The sequence below is a fragment of the Narcine bancroftii genome, chromosome 3 (genome assembly GCF_036971445.1).
Source record: "Narcine bancroftii isolate sNarBan1 chromosome 3, sNarBan1.hap1, whole genome shotgun sequence".
In the NCBI taxonomy this organism is placed as follows: domain Eukaryota; kingdom Metazoa; phylum Chordata; class Chondrichthyes; order Torpediniformes; family Narcinidae; genus Narcine; species Narcine bancroftii.
This window is the reverse complement of record NC_091471.1, coordinates 368,354,877-368,376,474: the sequence shown is the minus strand read 5'-3', so window position 1 is coordinate 368,376,474 and position 21,598 is coordinate 368,354,877.

Genomic DNA, 21,598 nt, shown 5'->3' with positions numbered 1-21,598 from the left:
TTGATCATAATTTAATTTTAATGATACAATGCAGTAGAGAGTCCTTGTCCTTTAATATCACATTGTATAAGAACCAAGGAGACAGCATTGACTGCAATATCATGGCATCTCCCTCTTCAGCTTTCCTTGATGTTCTCTTCAATGGGTATATTGATTGAGAAAACAGTCATACCTCAGGCCTGAAACATTAGTTCTACATCTTTCCCTCCTATGGATGCTGCAAGACCTGTTGGGTCCCTCCAGCATTCTGTGTTTTTATTACAATCATAGCAACTGCAGACTTCCGTCATTCACTCTAAATGTTCTATGTACCAAGAAAGCTACAAATGGGAATTCAGATGTAGTAATGTTGCTAATATACTGAAGTTTTGTTGGACACAATTCCTGCGTTGGTTCAGTGAAGAAAGTTAACAGCAAAGAATGTCAGAAGACTTGCTCCATTGAGCACATTTCTTCCAATTTTATTTAGCGTTGATTAGATTCTCATCAGTCTCATGTTTTATTGCTCAATGTGGGCTTTCCCCAGGAGCTCCAGTTTCCTCCCCACCCTTCAAGAGGTTGTAGGCCATTTGGGTGTTATTGGGTGGCACGGGCTTGTGGGCTGAAAGGGCCTGTGAACATGCTGTATGTCCAAATTAAAAAAAATTAAAAGTAAGAGGCTTCAGTGCAATGAACTATTAGCATCCAAAGATAATTTATTATCAAAGATGTTTGATAGTGAATTGAAAGGCCTGGAAGATTTCTTACTTAAGTGTAACATTGCAATTCTCTTGGACAGAACTCAAGACTTGTACACAAATGATGATTTCTGTTTTGGTTTGTTCACCTGTATTATTGGCTTTGAGTGGAATCTGAAAAGAAAACCGTGATGTGTTCGCCAGGTTTCACCTGACAAAAACACAAGGGCAAGTGATACCAGTGGAAATCCTTTCAGTTTCAGGCTCCTGAAAGAAGAGATTAAAGGGCTGGGTGTTTGTTGAATTGTTAACCTACAGCAACATACGCACAAGGAGGGCAAGGGCTCTTCACAGATTTTTACTGGAACTTCCCACGTTAATCACAGAATACAACCCTTTAAAAGGGTGATAGTCTTATATTTAGATTGTTCATATCCACCATTATGAAGATCAAAGCAACAACACGTCAAGGACAAGATGAGCTACAACACCCGTGTGCAGTCAACATGGCATGAATCAGTGAATAATAACAGAGTAAACCACTCCAAGGTCTTGAGAGATTTTGGCAGATTAGGTATGTGAGATTGTTTCAAAAACCTGGAACCAGAGGCCACTGATTAAAAATAAGAGCTCAGCTCTTCTAGACACTATGGAGGTGGTTTTTTTCTTTTTTTTTAATTTTTAAAAAATTTTTCACACTATGAACCATATTAATCAAAATACACCCAAACATTTCCCTCTTGAATATACACAGTGTTATTTTTTTTCCCCCTCCCTTCCCTCCCTCCTTTCCACCCCCCTCCAAACCCATTAAACGTTCAACATATACAATACAATGAGGATTGTGAGTCTTTGGAACTCTCTTTCTTAAAAGCTGGTGGAAGCATAGTCTTGGAATATTTTGAAGCAACAAAAGTAGATAGATTCTTCATAAGAAAGAGACTGAATGGGTGGATGAGATGACTGAGTTGAGGTCACAATTAGACCAACCTTGAATAGGCTTTGAGTGGCTGAGGAGCTTCCTACTTATTTGAATATTTATGACTATTTGACAACCTCATTGTGATGGGTCTTCAGCAGTGGAGTGGGGAGAAGAAGTTCTGATGCCAGAATCTCAGTAGCTGTTGAAATCAATAAACACAAGAGCAGAATGCAAATTGTCTTGGCCTCTTTGCCATTGGACCATAGTCCCATTCTGAGAAGAATTGTGTTGAAGCTGGTGCATCCAGCAATAAAATAAGTCACAAATCAACCTCATCAGTCATCCTTGGATCTGCAGATAAAATATTCCTTGCAAAATGATCATCCTTGATTATGAAAAAAGTTGCAGTAGCTTTTTGGCAAAAGATTTGATAAAATAAATGGGATGCAATAGAAAACCAGTGAATTATAGTTCAAGATATTGAGTGGGAAGGTATGGAAATTGCACTTTCATGTCGTGGATTGATCTGTCCGTTAACTAGTGCAGAATTATTCGCCTTAGAACTCAGATAAATCACTGGAGGAAATCAAAGGCAAAACTATTTAATGAACGGAAGAGTTAAAGGTTATGTACAAAAGCACACTTGTAAGAAATTGAACGCAAAATATGTTGAAATTGGAATTGTTAGGTCAGTAAAAATGAAAATAGACTTTTTGAGAATAACAGAATATTAAGCTATACTTGTATCAATAAATCCTATATGTCTGCAAGATTTGATTAAACTTTCCAAGAGGTATTTCACTGCATACCTCTTATTCTAATTTACGTTATATGAAACTTTAATTACGTTTCCACACCACCTTCCTTCCATTTACAAAACAAGCTGTTGTGTATTCAATCAACTCAATAACAAAGACGTGTGTTAATACAATCATTCTCTCTCTGGCTTGGCTTCGCGGACGAAGATTTATGGAGGGGTAATGTCCACGTCAGCTGCAGGCTCGTTTGTGGCTGACAAGTCCGATGCGGGACAGGCAGACACGGTTGCAGCGGTTGCAGGAGAAAATTGGTGGGTTGGGGTTGGGTGTTGGGTTTTTCCTCCTTTGACTTTTGACAGTGAGGTGGGCTCTGCGGAATAAAATCATTAATGCTTTGTGAAATCACATCAGCAGTTGCAATTTGAATTGGTGTTTTTACAAAGAAGTAACTTATTTCTGTTTTATTGAAATATATCTTAAAATGTTTAAGCAGCACCAAAAAATAAACACCACACTCTTAAGTTGCTTGAATCTGCACTGAAGCCAGTTGTGTAACATTTGGCACGCTAGCTATTCAGCATATTGATAGATTCATCATAGACAGATAGACAGGATTTATATCTGTGGTAAAACTGCCAGGTGAGGGCAAAATTGGACAGCCTTGATGCGAGATACAAATCAAATGCTCATATTGAAGACTGATTAGGATGGTTTCCCTTTTATGCATTGATAGACCTTTCTCTCTGCAAGTTGCAGAGGACATCGAATATATGGCACAGAGCAAATGTCATTAGGCCCAAACACTCCATACTGTTATTTATGCTCCACTGAAACTTCTGCTCATCTTTTCTTGGAGAAATCTATCAATGAAATCCTTTATTTCCTTCTCACTTTAATGCAATTCCAGCTTTCCAAAATGTTTCTGCGCTAATCACTCTCCATACGGGTGAAATGTACACTATTCAGAGGATAAAATAATTCTTCTGAATTTCCTTTTGGGGTTCTTTGTGATTATCATATAATGGTCTATAATTATGCTCCTTTCCACAGGTAGAGATATTCTCTCATTATGGTTCCTATTGAAACTTCTTGAAACTTTGAAGACCTCTACTAGGTCGTCTCTCATCCTTTACTGTAACGTGTGTCCCCTTACACTTTTAGTTTTATACTTTCATATCATCTCTACATCCGCTCCAGAATCTATATTTTATACCTATTATATTTATGTATTTTGTAATATGACACCAGAATTTTAAAGTTCACTAAATGCTCGCACAGCTTAACTGCCTTTCAATTCATTCTTTCTATGATAAATTCTAATTATTTTTATGGCCTTGGATGTGGTAAGTGATTGATTTATTTGTACAGCAAGATTTTGTTTTACTTCTACTCCACCTAAACTTGCTCCTTCCAATTAATAAATGTACTTCTGATTCTTCCGGGTTTTAAACTTCATTTGCTTTTTTTAAAATCCATTCCATGTTTTTATTAATGTCCTCAGTATTGATGTTTCCCCACCTGCCCTTCCTTGGTATCATCTGCAAATTAAAAGAAAAAATTCTCGAGTCCAAATCAGTGGTTCTCAACTTTTTTCTTTCCGCTCACATCCCACTTTAAGTAATCCCTATACCATCGGTGATTAGTAAGGGATTGCTTAAGGTGGGATGTGAGTGGGAAGGAAAGATTGAGAATCACTGCTCTAGACCCAATTGTTACTGAAATATTTTGCTTGAGAAAATTGTCATTGGCCCATTTCCTTTGGAGCTATGAAATCGTGCACATAACGAGTCAATGAGGTACAATTTAAAAAAAATGGTTTTCAAACTTTTCTATGCTCTTCAAAATTAGAATCTTTCTAATCTATTAATCTGGCATTCATCATTTTTAAACCCTTAGCAATGATCATATTTGTACTTTTAAATTTTTTTAATTTGTGGAAACATTTTTTTAAGTCAGAGGGTCGTGAGTCTGTGGAACTTGTTGCCGCAGTTAGCTGTGGAGGTGAAGTCACTTGGTGTATTTAAGGCAGAGATTGACAGGTACTTGATTAGTCAGGGCATCAAGAGTTGCAGGGAGAAAGCTGAGGAGTGGGAGGACAGATCAGCTCATGATTAGAATGGCAGAGCAGAGTCGATGGGCTGACTTCTGCTCCTAGGTCTCGTGATCTTGTGATGATCATTTGAAAGCCTGTAATTTTTTCAAAACGATTGCCTTGTTTTCTCACTTTAATTTCTCATATGTTTATTCTCAGATTAATTTCTTACCTATAATAAGTTATTTCTAAAAATTGGATTAGAAAAAGTCTACTTCCTTCCCCATTTTAAGAACTCCTTTCCAAGTAGTATTAGAGTAGTTGAAATCCTTTGTGCTTATTATTCAACATTTTAAAAATCCATTTCCTAATGTGCTTGAAAATTTCTTCTTCCACCTGCCAACTTTACAAATAGGTGTGGCTGAGCGTTTATTACTTTTTTAAAATCAATTTTCATTTAGATTCTACTAGAATCTTCCTCAGAGATGTGCCTCATAATAAGACCCACACATCCTTTCCTCTCTATCATTTCAAGGTATGTTACGTCCTCAAATGTTTAATTCCCCGTCTTGATTTTTCTGCCCATATTTAATGAATGATTGTTCCCAGCTCCCTCTATTAATATGGACATTGTGCATTGTAGAGACTATCTCATTCATTTTAATCTTGTGGTAAACCATCTTATTAGATTCTTGTTCCATTTGTCATGACTTTGCTGTGAATGTCCCCACCCCCCTGCCTTTTGCGTTATTCGTTCTTATGCTTTCTTTTCCAATTGTGCTTACAGTTTAGTTGTTAGGGTATGAGTTCAATCTGTCTGCAGAATTCAATCCTGATGACAAAATTAAAGAAGAATTTCTATTGATCTGTCACAGTCTCAGAATATTCCCAACGGTCTTACGGTTGATGAAGGATATTTCAAGTCTGTGCAAATTTGTAATATTAAAAAATACAAGAAATATTAGAATTGAAGAAGATCCTGCAAATGCTGCAGGAAAGTGCCACACAAGCCCACCCCTCCTCCCTCACCACTATTCAGGGCTCCAAACAGCCCTTCCAAGTGAAGCAACATTTCACCTGTGTATTCACGGGAGTCACCGACGACATCCGGCATGGCCTTCTCTACATTGGAGAGATTGGACTCTGACTAGGAGATCACTTTGCTGAGTACCTTCACTCTCTCCGCATCAGTAACAGGGATCTCCCAGTGGTCAACCATTTCAATTCTGCGCCCACTCCCAGGCTAAAATATCTGTCCATGGCCTCATGCACTGCCAAACCACCCATAAGTTGGATGAGCAACACCTAATTTTCCATCTGAGCACTCTGCAACCTGATGGCATTAACATGGACTTCTCTGGGTTCTGCTAGCCTACTCCCCGTTCAACCTCTCTCCCTCTGTCTTCTTTCCTTCAACGCTCCACCCCGTTCCCTCTCTATTCATAGATCCAACCCACTTCCCTTGTTTGGTTGTGTGGCCTCTCTCCCTTATCTACTGATTACTTCTGGCTTGTGGAATTGTGCTCCTCCCCCGCCCCTCAATCCCCACCATTTTGTCTGGTGCCTGTCGACATTTTGTTCATATCTTGATGAAGAGTTCAAGCCAGAAACGTAGATTATGTATCTTTAACTTTGCTCTATCCAGTGCACTATTTGACCTGCTGATCTTCTACACCTTTGTGTTTTTACTTCAGTCATGGTTTCTGCAGTCTTTTGAATTTTACTTCAATAAATGATTACATGTTTTATTTTTGGTGATTTTGGATGATGGATATCCATCATGAGAGCTGGTGTCCAGTGAATTTTGCATTCATCTGAATAAGCAAGCAACTCATTTGAATGTTAGTACTTTTGAACATGCAATTTACCAACTTTTGTCATTCTCTTCAACTATTCCTTAATTCTGTATGTTTTGGGGTGCCTTTGTTAGGTCTTTGAATGAACCATCCAATTTGTTCAAATCTTTGATCTTTCTGTTAGCTCTCCATTTTTCCTGCTTTATGTACTCACCAATTTTCTTTCAAATGTTATCATGAAACCCATTTGCTCCAACCTATAAAGTAAAAAAAAAATCTCTATATCCTTGTTTTTTGGTCAATTTCCACTAATCCCTGTCTTCTGGTTACCAACTCATCCAACAGAGTAAAACTTAATCCGTAGTTGTTCCTTGACTTACGATGGGGTTAAATTTCGATAAACACATTGTAAGCGGAAAAATTGTAAGTCGAAAAAGATACAGTATTACGTCATGGCCGAGCCTTACTTAAACGTGCTCAGAACATTTATCCAAAACAAAGCCTATTTTATAATTAAATGTTGAATACCTTTTGTTCCACACTGAAAAAAACACATTTAAAAATACAAAATAGCAATAACGACCATCGTAACTTGAAAAATCGTAAGTCAGACCATTGTAAGTGGAGGAGCATCTGTATTAATTGAAACTGTTTATCATGTTATAATTTGGCATCTAGAACATGGAATATTACAGCACAAATACAGGCCCTTTGGCTGACAATAGCCTACTTCACAACAACCTAGTCCTTGCCAATCTCACCCATAAGCCTCTAGTTTTTTTTTACATCCATACTCTTGTCTACAATCAGATGTAAGATAGCTCCATAAATTTCTTATATGATTTAAATACTGATGGCAACTGTGATGTGTTGTGTAAAAATGTGTATTAAAAATAAAGTGGATTGTGAATGATTTGTCACATAATATGACATAAAAAGATTGCACCTTATATGTTCATTTCCCCAAGTGTATTCTAGCCAATAGAACAGCTTCCATACCATCAATGTGATAATTACCAATTAATCTGATTGATTTGTATTAAATGAAGGATGAATATTGCCCAACACAGCAGAGGTAATTTCCTTGGTTGACTTTGAAATGTGCCATAAGATTGTTTACATCGCTTTGAAGGAGTCGGATTAATGCCTTATCTGACAAACTGTACTTCCTACAGAGTGCTGCAGGGTTGAGAGTGGAGAAAATAAACCAGGACTCTACTGTATGAACATTATCTACCAGTGGTCAGCTAGGAGGCATTTCAGGAGATCTGTCAGTATCAGTGCATGGTTCAGTGATTACAGATTATGGAGAAAGGAAAAAAAAATCAAAAATACAAGCTACAATACAGCACCTGGACTGAGAATTATGTCCTGAATAAAACTCCACGATGCGCTTGAGCATGCATATCACAGTCAGGATTGCAGCAACGTTTCTGCTTTCACGGGTTGTGTATCTACATAATAAGAACTTAAAATTAATTATCACACTTGTTTGGAAATAATGGATCCTATAATCCACGATGACTATTTGACCAAAGCCGACATTTGTCGAGCTTCTTTGAATGCTTTTGGTAAATCTCTAGTTAATTGTTGTAATTACTGACACTAGTGAAATAAAAGAAGAAAAAAATGGAACATTTTGCTAAATGTCATTTTATTATTTTCAAACTGTTCATCAAATAGCCCAGAAACTATATTTGGAAGGTGATGAATTCAAGGACACAACTAAATGGTTCTTGGTTAATTACAATCAAATTGTTCAAAGCAATTGAATCAAATGGAGTTGCAATTCTTAACAAAAGTGAATTAATAACCCTTACTCGAGTAAGAATCGTTTCTTTTGCATCTATTATCTCACATGGAGTTAAAGGTCCAGATTAAAAACACTCGATTACAAGAATTCAATACAGTTGGCATGGGGTAAACAAACATTTCCTGTTATGCTGCGCTCCTCCCCCGCCCTCCCTTCTCCCCCAGCATTTTTATGCAGACACCTGCCTGCTCTTTGCTTATTCCTTGAAGAAGGTCCCAGGCCCGGACCGTCGGCTATATCTCTATATATCTGCAAGACCAGCTGAGTTCCACCAGCATTTCTGGGTTTTTACTACAATCACAGCGTCTGCAGACTTTTATGTTCCACACGTCATTCGTGGCCCAACCCTGCATTGTTCAAATTGAAATAAAAGTCTGATCGTGAATAATAAATTAGCCATCATAAAAATGAAGCCTTTGGAATTCTTTTGAAATCCAGTGTGACATTTCCCTGTTCATTACACAGAGAAGTTCAAAACATACCGAGGGGGGTGGGGTGGGTGTGGGTTAATTGGGTGGCGTGGACTCGTGGCTGAAATGGCCTGTTACCGTGCTGTATGTCTAAGTTTAAATTTAGGAGTTACACTTTATTTACTTAGAGGTACTTTGTCATCAACTGCTTGCACTAAGTATTAATGGTAGTCGTGGATTTGCTTTGCATTCCACGTGTGAAAATTTGTTTTTTGACTTTGGAAATGAATATCTCATGTTATCTCAACATTTATTAGGCAGTTAATACAAGTGACCAAGAACAAATCTATATTTTGGATTATCTTTTTAAAAATTAGGTCAGTTAACTTATAGGTACAGAGAGTCACCAAATTGAGAATCACCAAACTTGTTCCTCTTTATCTTTTCATTTCTGCCTGCTCATTTACTAATAACTTCCAGCTCCTTGAACACGTTTTTGAACATCTTAACATTTCAACATCATTATTTAATCCCGAAAAGATTCTGTAAAGAATTTTGGGACATTTTTTTGTGTAAATTTAAACTACAGAAATTCATCAATTTGATGTCTGTACAGGGAAAGAGATTGAAAGAAACATGATTATAAAATAGTTGACAGAAAAGATACTTATTTTATGCTTATTTTAAAAGAATACTCAAGGGGAAAATTTTCCAGTGGGGTTATTTTCATAACTGCCAGAAATAAATCTAATCACCTTGTTTAATTTAAGCCAGAACCTCTATTTGAAAAGAGTGTTTTCAATCATCACTGTGTTTAAACTCCTACCCTCTCTGACGATTTAAGTGCTCTGCCAGGCTGTAGATTGGGTGTTAGAAGCTGTGCCTGAACCTTGAAAATATTAAGTCATCTTGTGAGGTTAGGCAATGAATAATAAATAGAAAATGTTAGAAATGCTTAGCAGGTCAGATGGCATCTGTGAAAACTGAAACAAAGTTAACATTTCGGAATTGAAGACCTCTCATTGTAACTGGGAAAGAGAGAATACAAATGGCAGAGGAGATTGGGAAAGGAAGGATAGGACCAAGGGAACTGTCCGATCAGGGTGAGGCCAGGGAAAATTCGTGAAGGTCATTCAGAGCAGTTAGAGAGAGATAAGAGTGAGAAATGGAACAAAAATGCAAAATACAGAATATTGGCGGTCCCGGCAGATTAGGCTATGCTACTGGAGAAAGAAACAATGAGTTCATAAGACAGATAGATGAACTGCAGCAGAAATCACAACATCTGATTCAGATCGAGGGCCCAAGTTACCTGAATTTGCAGAATTTGAGATTGTCAGGAAATTTACACTATGTCCAGACAGAAGATGAGATGCTTTTCCTCAAGATATGCGGGGCACAGTTACACCAGTGTAGAAAACATTATGGGTTTAATTGTAGGAAGTGAAATTGTAAGCTTTAGAGGAATACCTGGATCAGTCAGGGCAGTCGTGTACAGTACAGGACCCAGAGAATGAAATCGTCAGCCAAGCAAATCAATACCAGACTAAGGCTGCGCAGAAGTACTGGGGATGCCAACATCTCTGATTTGACAAGGTTTAATGTTACAAAAGAGTAAGATTTTGAAAAAAAAGTTTATAAAATGCCCCATAGTTTCCGTACTTCTGGGAGGCAAATTTGATCCCAGAGCTTTGTGAAAAGATTCTTCATGTATTGGTTCTTTAGGATATTTGAGGAGGAGTTTATGTGTTCCAGTTTTAAGTTTGAAGTTCAGAACCACGTAATTGCCTGGATGGGCTTGTTCAGCTCACTTAAACTGAGAAACGTGTTGGCTGAAAATGTTAGGCCTAGTCTTCTGCATCTCTCGTGATGACGGAGTGGCGCGTTTGAAGGTTAGCTGTGTAGCGTGCAGTCCAGGCCCTTTCTGGAGCGAACGGAAATATATGACCACAGTTTAGCAATAGCCAGAGTTGGAAAAAGCATTTTCCAAACCTCATAGTTTGTCTTAGATGAAGGGTGGGTTTATTAGGAATTAATAGTCTGAGCAAGGAACATAGAACACATGGTGTAGCCCCTTAGTCCACAATATCTGCGCCAAACTAAACTAATCCCATCTGTCTGCAGAAGATCCATTTCCTTCATTCCCTGTCTGATCATATTTCTCTTAAATGTTGTCGTTGTAACTTCTTCCACTACTGAGAATCACCAAACTTGTTCCACCTACAACTCTTCTGTGTAAAACACTTGGCCCGCAAATCTCCTTTAAACTTTCCCCTTCTCGCCTTAAACCTGTGGTCTGTGGTAGTTGACATTTTCCACCTTGGGAAAAAGTTGCTGACCATCCACCCTGATGCGCTCTCCATTGTCCACCTGAATGAAGGCCATTACTGGACTCCTGGTTCTGTTTCCCAACTGGACTCAACATAGAATTCCATCTTGATGAGTTCCCTACCATTTAAACAGGAGAATCAGTTCTTGCATCTTTCATTAAGTGAGATCTAGTACAGGTACATGAGGCCGTTGAATTCAGGGGATTGCAGATCAAGAATAAAGTAAAATAAGGGGAAAAAAAACTACAGCAGCACCGCCACAGCTGCTGTAATGGCAGCACAGCTGCAGGTGTGGACCCAGGGAGAGTTGGGAGCAGAGATACAACGCTGCCCTGTGGGTCCTACCACCCAGTCCAACTGCCAAAATCTCTCACAGGCTTTAACTGCCCTGTTAAAGGAGCTGACAGTGTTTCATTTAAAACCCTGCAAACTGCAAGGTCGAGGCCCAAGTTGGCGACGTCTGTGCTTGGCAGCAGCCTCGAGGGATAGCAGACTTCAGGAGAGCAGCAGAATGGCACAGGCACTAGAAACAAGGAGAAACGCTATTCCATTAGTAAGGAAAAGACAACCCTAAGGACGGTAACTACAGTGGTGGACCAGTAAGTCAGGAGCTGAAGGACACACACAGATGGCAAACTGTTGGTATCATAGGTGAGGAACCCACACAGTCTTTGGACTGATGGCCACAAGGCCAAAGGACAGGAGACTGCCTCATGAGAACCAGGTATAGAAACCGGGATCCAGGAGAATGAAGAGGGCAAGAAGGGCTCCTGAAGAGCCCAGGAGGGCTCCCAATGGGCCCTGGTTGCTGAAGGCTTCCTGATTGTGTCAGAGGTTTGGATCTGGGCTCGTTAATGATGATTTGAATTGAACTGGAGTCTCGTCCAGCTGCAAAAGCTGTGAGAGCACTAGAGGTAAATCTATGAACACTCAGTGGCTCTGGGTGGGAGGGGGCTCTTTTTTGCTTCTCTTTCTCTGGCTGTAAGGGCAATGCTAATGGCAATTTTTTATCTGCCTTTTTGGTGTAATACCCACACTCCTGTTCGGCTCCGAAGCATGGGTTCTCTACCGGCATCACCTACGGCTCCTGGAACGCTTCCACCAGCGTTGTCTCCACTCCATCCTCAACATTCATTGGAGCGACTTCATCACCAACATCGAAGTACTCGAGATGACAGAGGCCGACAGCATCAAGTCCACGCTGCTGAAGATCCAACTGCGCTGGGTAGGTCACGTCTCCAGAATGGAGGACCATCGCCTTCCGAAGATCGTGTTATATGGCGAGCTCTCCACTGGCCACCGAGACAGAGGTGCACCAAATAAGAGGTACAAGGACTGCCTAAAGAAATCTCTTGGTGCCTGCCATATTGACCACCGCCAGTGGGCTGATATTGCCTCAAACCGTGCATCTTGGCGCCTCACAGTTCGACGGGTAGCAACCTCCTTTGAAGAAGACTGCAGAGCCCACCTCACTGACAAAAGACAAAGGAGAAAAAACCCAATACCCAACCCCAATCCACCAATTTTCCCTTGCAACCGCTGCAACCGTGTCTGCCTGTCCCGCATCGGACTTGTCAGCCACAAACGAGCCTGCAGCTGACGTGGACATTACCCCTCCATTAATCTTCGTCCGCGAAGCCAAGCCAAAGAGAAAAGAAGATTTCCATTTTTTTTACATGACAATAAATAGTATCTGATCTGACTTGTTTTAAATAATATGTGGTTTTAAATTAAGGGACACTTTGGATCAGCAGAATAAATACCTCTGCCTCAGGATTAAGTAAATTTGGCTGAGCAGTTGTTGCAATCGGTGAATGCAGGCAGTGGTCCCTAGTCCGTGAAATCTGGTGGGTAATGTTCTGGGAGAAGCTCCCTCAAAATAGAGATACTCCCATTCATCTGCTACAATTGAAGCCATGTTGGAGAGCCAGAAGCTGATGGTCACCCAGATGTGTTTTCCAGCTTTGGACACAAACTAGCTGCACATTGAGGCAATGGAACATCTGGTTAACATGCATTTTTGGTATCTGATGTAGAACTATAGATGTGCAAAGACTCATTCTAAACAACTGGAAGGCCAACATCTGGAAGAATCATCTTAAACAAACTATCTGTTGTGTCCTTCAAAGGGATGCATAAGATGTTTTGGATGAAAGAGGCTTGGTCAACTACCACACCTGATGGACAAACAATTCCAGGTTGAATTAATGGCCCTGTAACATCTTCCAATCTGCTGCACGCCATTGCATCTGGATGGAGTGCTGTGAGAGGATGGAAAGTTAGACTAAACCTTTCATCTTTCAAAGGTTTTATAAAACCAAACTGAAAATCATCCAGAGTTGGATATCTCATTCTTGTGGGAATTTGGGAAGAACATTATCAAATCAGTCCTTTTAGTTTTCAATATGGGAACGGGAAGAGAATCCATTGGTAGCGATATTTTGGACCTGATTGAGCAAGTTAAAAGTGAGTCATGTGATTCATATGGATGAATTGAATTGTATATTGACCCATGTACAGAGATACAGTGAATAGCTTGGTTTTGCATTTCATGCAGGCAGCTCTCACAAGGTTAACTTGCTCCAGTGCCATTTTGGATCACCCCCCACCCCCACCCCGAAAAGGTTCACAGAAAACAAGTAGCAGATTAATCACAACAATGTTAACATTTAACTTTAACCAGGCAAATCCAATTGAAATCTGAAATAAAAAATATAATAGCACAGTGGGAATCTGGCACAACTGTCATTCATGGCTCTGGTCTGCTCCCTTCTCTCCATCATTTGACTCTCCCTGTTTGCACCTTGTGATCAACTTTGTTAAAAGCTGCAAAGATTTTCAAGAGTCGAGAAAGGATACTCACAATTGCCCTGAGCGTGGAAGATTTCTGGGAAAGATATATCTTGGCTCATTCTGTGTATTCATTGGAATTGTAGAATTGGCCATGGGCTGGGATGCTCCAGTTTGACAGAGGTGATTGTAAATAGATGGAGACATTGGTAGAGGGAACAACTATGCTGTATGTAAACTCAAGATTCAAAGATGAGCTGGGAATGAAAATGCAAATCCTGTTTTTCCACAGGAGGTTGTATTTTCTTTAATACATCTGTGGCATATGGATTTCTAAAGGTGTAAAAGTGAACTCGAAGGCCTTTTGACCTCAAATTGCTCTTGCATTGAGTGATTAAACTGAAGGTTTGGACTTGGCAGAATATTTTACTAGTTTTGTCAATTTGAGTTTATTTTGAAGAAGGATTTTTGCTGGATTTATGCTGGAATTGTTGGAGCATAATAGTTTCATAAATTGCATCAGGTCTTTAATGTTAAAAAAAGGCATATATTTTGTACATTAACCAATTCTACTTGTCAGAACAACATTAAAAATGTTATGGAGATTAGAATTTACAAATATTTTGAGATAAATATTTGGTGGTGAAAATTGAAAATGAAATTTGGTAATTAAATAAATTACAAATATTTCTGTATTCAAACGCTCATGATTATATTTCATATTTCAGTCCAGCAGGCTGAGAGCCATCATTAAAGCAAGGTTTCTTGCTGAGTGAAATCAGCCTATTCTGTCTGAGACTGAAACAGCGATTGCTGCCCACGGGATTAATTTTACATTCGGTTTGTGTGTCAGCAAATTCAAACAGTACCAGCCCAGAGAGAAGGAAATGTGTTTCACAGTTGGTAATTAGAGAGACATAATGAGAGCTCAATGCCTCAGATAACAGCATTGATACTATTCACATTCATCAAACATTGCAGCATTTCCCATTTGGGAGTCCCTGGGAAGGTTAGAAATCAACTGGAAAATGCAATGCCTTCTTGAATGCTTTGCTAGGTGAGACAGAATCACTAACTCAGGTTCACTATGTAGCCACAGAGTAAATTGAAGGCAGCATAAGAGGTTGTTTTGGGTGCAAGAGGGGACTAAAACAGAGACAGACATCCAGGCTATCATTGATCTTAGTTAAATTTTCAATTTGCAAGTGCTGGAAGGAAAGGATGTTGTTCACCACAGCATTCAAATTGTTTCTGTCATTCACTTGCCTGATGGCCGTGTAACTTTGGATATTGACTCAAGTACTGTGGGTCAGTAGATGACGTGGATTTGATTGGAAGGCAATGAAATTTGATGTCTTTTTTCATGTTTAATTTAAGTTATACCTAGAAATGTTAAGTAAAGTTGTAACAAGAGGATTTGGGAAACATGCACACATGAGAGATAGAGTTTTGAGTAAAAATAACCCTCACAATTTAACTCCATGCATCAAGCTGTCAAAATTGACCAAATGACTTTGCCGCCTGAATCTTCAGAACTGACCTGTTTTTATGGCATAGGGACCAACTTGAAATCAGCTAGGTCAACAACACCATCTACAAATTTGCTGACAATGCCACTGTAAGGGGTTGTATATAAAGGGGCAATGAGTCAGCATGCAAGAGGGAGATTGAGAACTTGGTGAATGGTGCACCAACGACAACCTCACACTCAATGTCACCACAATTCAGGAGCTGATTGCTGATGTCAGGAAAAGAAAACCAGAGGCGTATGATCCACTGATCATTGGGGAAATCAGAGGTGGTGAGAATGAGGGAATTCAAATTCTTGGGGATCACTATCTCAGAGGATCTTTCCTGGACCCAACATACAAGTGAAGAAAGCACGTCAGCATCTTTACTTTCTCAGGAGTTTGTGGAGGTTTGGTATGACATCGGAAACACTGGCAAATTTCTAGATGTGTGGTGGAAAGTGTGCTGACAGGCTGCATCATGGTTTGGTGTGGGTAGAGCAATGGCCCTGAGCATAAAGCCCTGCATAACGTCGTGGACACAGCCCAGAACATCGCGGGGAAAACCCTACCGACCATGGAGAACATCCACAGGGAACACTGCCGTCAGAAACAGCACACGCTCTGTTCTCATTGCTACCATTACAAAAGAGGTATACCGAGTAGGTGCAACAAGACTTACGCCACCAGGTTCAGGAAGAGCTGCTCCCCCTCCACCATCAGATCCTCAATGACAAACTCAATCAGGGACTTATCGAAGGATCCTTACTTTTGCACATTGATTTTTTTCTTTCTCTGTATTGCACAGTCAGTTTGTTTACATTTCTTGATTTGTTTACATGTGTATGTTGAGCCAGTTTTTCTTTGCACTACCAATAAGTGGTAATTCAGCCTTGTCTGCAGAAAAAAATGAATCCCAGGGTTGTATGTGATGTCATTTATGTGCTCTGACAATAAATCTGAAATCTGCTTGGATCTTGCATCTTCAACCTGTTTTTTTATGGCATAAGCACCAACTTGAAATTGGCTGGGTCTTTCCTGAACTATGCAGATTCAGTCTGATGAAGTGATTGCAATTTTAACTTCAAGGTGAAAGAGGAAACTGCTGTGGTTCCACCAAGTCATGTGAGACGACAATAAATGGAGAAATGACTATTGGTTGAGTTTGAAAGAAGATTAGCACCAACCTCTGTCTGTCCCACCCCCTGGCCTTGTGTAGCCTCAGATCTTTCAGAACGTTGGTGTTCCTATTTCCTAACTAGCACAGGAAGGAGGCTCTATCAATACCATACCCCCTCCAGCCTCTTCTCTTTCACAAGCACACTACTTCCTTTCTGATGCTCCTGGCAACCCCAATTGATAGTGACCCAATTGAATCACCAACCTGCCTAAATTTGGGATGTGGGAGGAAACCTGAGTGCTGAGGTAAACCCACCTGCATAGAATGGGAATGTGGAAACTATACAGATGATGCAGAAGGCAGGTTGAACCCAGGGGTCACTGGAGCTCTCCCAGTTGCTGTGTCACTGTGCCGCCCAGTAATCTTTGGAGTCACTCAAAATCCCAGTGAAGAGTTACGTGTGAATAAGGTGCTGTATTTACATTTGCTTTGGAATAAATAGGATGAATTCTTCCAGGAGTCTGCTTAAATGATCACCTCTGCTCCCATCATCTTTCACCTTTAACTTTTTCAATTGGCATTCTTCAAGTTTAATAATTTCAGGCAAACTGGAGGAAAAAAATTGCAGCACAATCTGTACCAATAGTGTGTGTCCAGCAACATAGCGGAACCAGTGCTCTGCAGTTCAAAGATGACACTTACTTTCCATGTGTGAGGCGAGGTAATTAAATCTGTAACTACTGTAAATCTATGTCACCGATATTATTCATTTATGAAGTCAGTGTTTAATAAATCTTAGGTGCTGCCTTTCAGTCAATGCAGCGTTCATTCTGTTGTCTCCCAAAGTCGAGGAAGGTCACAATAATGTACATAATCACTGAAATAGAGTGGCAGTGATTCCCTCTTAAGACCCAGGAATGCTTTAAATTACCTAGCAGGCAAATGTGCACCCTCATTCACAGCAAATGGGAACTTGTCTGCGTGAGAAAAGTACTTTGCAAGCAAACACAAAATTGTAACCATGCCCAGAAGATGTGACCCAATGCCACTTGTGATCTATAAAAATAAAAGCTTTGCCTTATCCCCAAAATTTTACATTTTTGATGCCTGAATGTTTTATTTGCCAAAGCAAAACTCGTTTCTGCAACGTGACACCATTCTTTTCTTATCTAAAAATCATGATCTCGAAAAGGTTAAGATGAAACCAAGTTACCTTGTTAGTGTTGTCAAGATTGCATGATTTAACTTGTTGGAGTCTCTGATTGTTTTTTTGATTTAAGCATTCCATTCAATATGACTGCTCTGCCAGCAGGCAACAGAGAAACCCATTTAGCAACAGATTGACATAGAGTGTATGTCAGACAGTGTGAATGGATATTGAACAGTATCTTAGTCCCTCTGGCACTTGACTTAACCCCTGCAGATCAATACTTCACTATTTGTTCTTCCTCAGTGAAAGGCGAGGTTGGGAGGGGAAAGTAGCGAGAATTGTTGATATGGTCTCAGAGCTCAAGTTGACTTTAATTTTCAAGTTTTCTGAAGAATGTGAGGTTATCGTCACATCAGATTAAGATGCATGCAGATACTTCACTGTCATCTTGCAGTGAGCTGAGTGCAGATACTTGACCATTGGTTCTATTCTTCAGGGTGACCTTCCGTCCAAAGGCCATGGTTCTTCTCGAGCTGGTCTCAGAAGAATAAAAATAATCACCGAAACAAGTTCCTTTTAGTCCTGCTTCTTTGTTTGCCTGAGAATGATTGATTGTACGATTTAAAGATTATTGTGCGATTAACCCGTTGAAAATGGTATTGGTGTCTCTCTATTAAATTATTAGTGAGGTTTTTTTGAGTTGTTTAATTCTTTGCATAATTTCATTTCTAATACATTCTGCTTTGTATCTCTTTAATGGTTTAGATTTAGAATCGGGGATGGAATAGCTGGGGTTCTGGCTTGAATGAAATAAGGATTATATGATCCAGAGCCTTGTTTGCCCATAATCAATTATGCCTTGCATGAATCACTCAAAAGCTTTTGTGACATCTGTTGTCTGACTTTCAGCAAAAGGAAAAGCAACTTGCATGTTTAAGACAAATTCTCGGTTTTACGTGTCTACGCAGTTTAAGCACTGGTTTAGGTCATGAGAACGAGTGGCTAATTAGCTGTACTTTTACTCCTCCCAGGAGAAGGTTCATTTGAAATATTGCATCAGATTCATTTGGCCACTGGCCTTCCCTCTTATTCTTTAGCTCACAGCTCCATAAATGAGATTTTGTATTGCCGGTGTTTACTCTCATCTGTTTTCTTGCTGAGAAGTAATTGTCCATGGACCGGTTCGGATGAATGTTGGATAGATGACATAGTAATATAAATCCTCCCACTTCTACTTGGTGTGTGGTTTAACAGAGGGAGGCTGGCATTTCTTGTATTTTGACCTTCTGTTGTACAAGCTGAGCAGTTAACTTCAGTTGTTTTGACAAATATAATTGGCATCATTTACAATCACATACAGGTGGCCTACTCAAGTTGCACATCTATTCCCTATGGGGCAGGGAGGGGAACATTTTGTTCTGCCATTGTATGAATGTTCAATTTAGGATGTTCAATTCAGTACAACACCATAACATGACTTAAAATCCATGGCAGCATGTATTTCCATTCACTAATTGTACATTTTGTCCTTATACTTCAGGGCTGCGTGGAGTTGCCTGTTAGTTTAAACAGGCACTAGATTACTCATTTGATTAATATGTTATGTCGGAGAGCATGCTATTTATTAGTACAGGACCCAATTTCCAATGTATATAGTAATTATTTTTCATGAAATTGCATGTGAATTTACATAATTGATAATGTAGCATAAACCATGAGTTTTTAAGGTGGTGTCCTGATCTGTTCATCTGCTGCCTGGTGAAACAAATGTTGGGAGACAAAGGCTGTGCAGAGAGGGGAGAAAAAACAAAGGGTAGTGGGAAAGCAAGTGGGAGAAAATTGGTCTATTAATGCTCTCTTTGATTTTTAACTGACTGTGCAATACAGAAAATAAACAATAATAAATAATGAGAGAAGTATAAATCCTGATTGAGTTTGTGGTTGAGGAGTCTGATGGTGGAGGGGTAGCAGCCCTTCATGAACCTGGTGGTATGAGTCTTATGGCATCTATACCTCTTTCCAGCAGTGAGAACAGAGTGTGTCCTGGTTATTGTGGATTGATGCTACTCTCTGATGGCAGCATTCCCCGTAGATTTTCTCGATAGTGGGGAGAGTTTTACCTGTGATGTATTGGGCTGTGTCAACTACCATTGGCAGGACTTTCCATTGAAAGGTATTGGTTACCCCATACCAGACCATGATGCAGCCAGTTAACACACCTTGCACCACATATCTGTAGAATTTGCAGAGGTTTTCATTGTCAGACCAAATCTTCGCAAACTTCTGAGAAATTAGAGGTATTTTCTTCACGATTACCCGAATCATGGGTCCTCTACCGGCATCACCTACGGCTCCTAGAACGCTTCCACCAGCGTTGTCTCCGCTCCACCCTCAACATCCATTGGAGCGCTTTCATCCCTAACGTCGAAGTACTCGAGATGGCAGAGATCGACAGTATCGAGTCCACGCTGCTGAAGATCCAGCTGCGCTGGGTGGGTCACGTCTCCAGAATGGAGGACCATCGCCTTCCCAAGATCGTGTTCTATGGCGAGCTCTCCACTGGCCACCGTGACAGAGGTGCACCAAAGAAAAGGTACAAGGACTGCCTAAAGAAATCTCTTGGTGCCTGCCACATTGACCACCACCAGTGGGCTGATATCGCCTCAAACCGTGCATCTTGGCGCCTCACAGTTTGGCGGGCAGCAACCTCCTTTGAAGAAGACTGCAGAGCCCACCTCACTGACAAAAGGCAAAGGAGGAAAAACCCAACCAACCAATTTTCCCCTGCAGCCGCTGCAACCGTGTCTGCCTGTCCCGCATCGGACTTGTCAGCCACAGACGAGCCTGCAGCTGACGTGGACTTTTACCCCCTCCATAAATCTTCGTCCGCGAAGCCAAGCCAAAGAAGAAGAAGACATTAGTGTATTGAGACCAGAAAGGGTCCTTTGAGATCGTGACTCACAGAAATTTAAATTTGCTCACCGTCTCCACCTTTGATTTCCCAACGACCACTGGATTTTACGCCTCTGGTCTTCCTAATGTCCATAATCAGCTGCTTGGTTTTGGTGACTTTGAGGGTGTGGTTGTTGTTGGCACACCATTCAGCCAAGTGTTTTAATCTTCCTCCTGAAGGCCCTTTTTATATAACTTACTACCATGGCATTTCAGTAAATATGTGGATGGTGTGGCTGTCATTACCAAACTACACAGTCATAGATGTAAAACGACTGGAGCAGGGGGCTAAGAACACAGCCCTGTGATGCTCCGGCACTGATGGAGATCGTGGAGGAGATGTTCTTACCAATCTTCACTGACTGTGGTCTGGACTCTGGAGGTGAGGAAATCCAGGATCCAATTACATAATAGGGTATTGAAGCCCAACATTTGGAGTTTGGGGATTCCATTTTAGGGGGATGATGGTTAAATGCCAAACTTTATGCTGATGTACGCATCTTTGCTGTCCAGGTGTTTCGGAGCTTTGTGTAGAGCCAGTGAAATGGCATCTGCTGTGGACCTTTTACTGTGATAAGCAAATTGGAATGAATCCATTTTCCTGTCATTGTCAATTAAGGTGACCAGTAAATGCCAGCATTCCAGTTGACTTTAATATCAGATGAAAAGTTGTGATGAGAGCTGAGCGATGCAAAAGAAATAAATCAAAATCAATGTTCCCAAAATGAGTTGCCAACTGAATATTGGGAATATTTTTAAAAAATATATCCACAAAATAAATTAAAAAGCAGGTTGAATGCGTTGTTTGGTCATATTTCAAGTGATTTCATTGTTTATATGTTGGTGTACTTGTGTGTTTTATTTTGGTACATGGGGGAAAATGGTTCATGGACTCTGGAATGAGAGATGGATGTCCAGGGATTCAAGTTTGCTTTACAGCTGAAACATGCTCTTCAGTCACATCTGTGTGTTGTACTCACCTTGGTGAATTTTGAAAGCTGATTACGTGATATATCTACCACGAAGTTGACCTCCCGCCCGGGCATCCTACCTTATTCAACTGCTGCTTGTCTCAGTCTCCTGAAATATTACACATTTTTAAAATAACAATATTTATTCAATTTTGCATATTATTTCCAGTGTCTTGAATTAAAATGGAAAAATCCCAATAGGGCCTATATTTAAATCAATTACAAAATAAACCTGTCCCCATTTTAATTGTTGCCAACCATTGTCATCGAGCTGTATCTTGTCTCAATGCTGTGTATTCATTTTGCCAAGGAAGCATTTCTTCCAGCAGGGTAAATACTCAGATCAGGACCATCTGGCTGCTTCAGAAA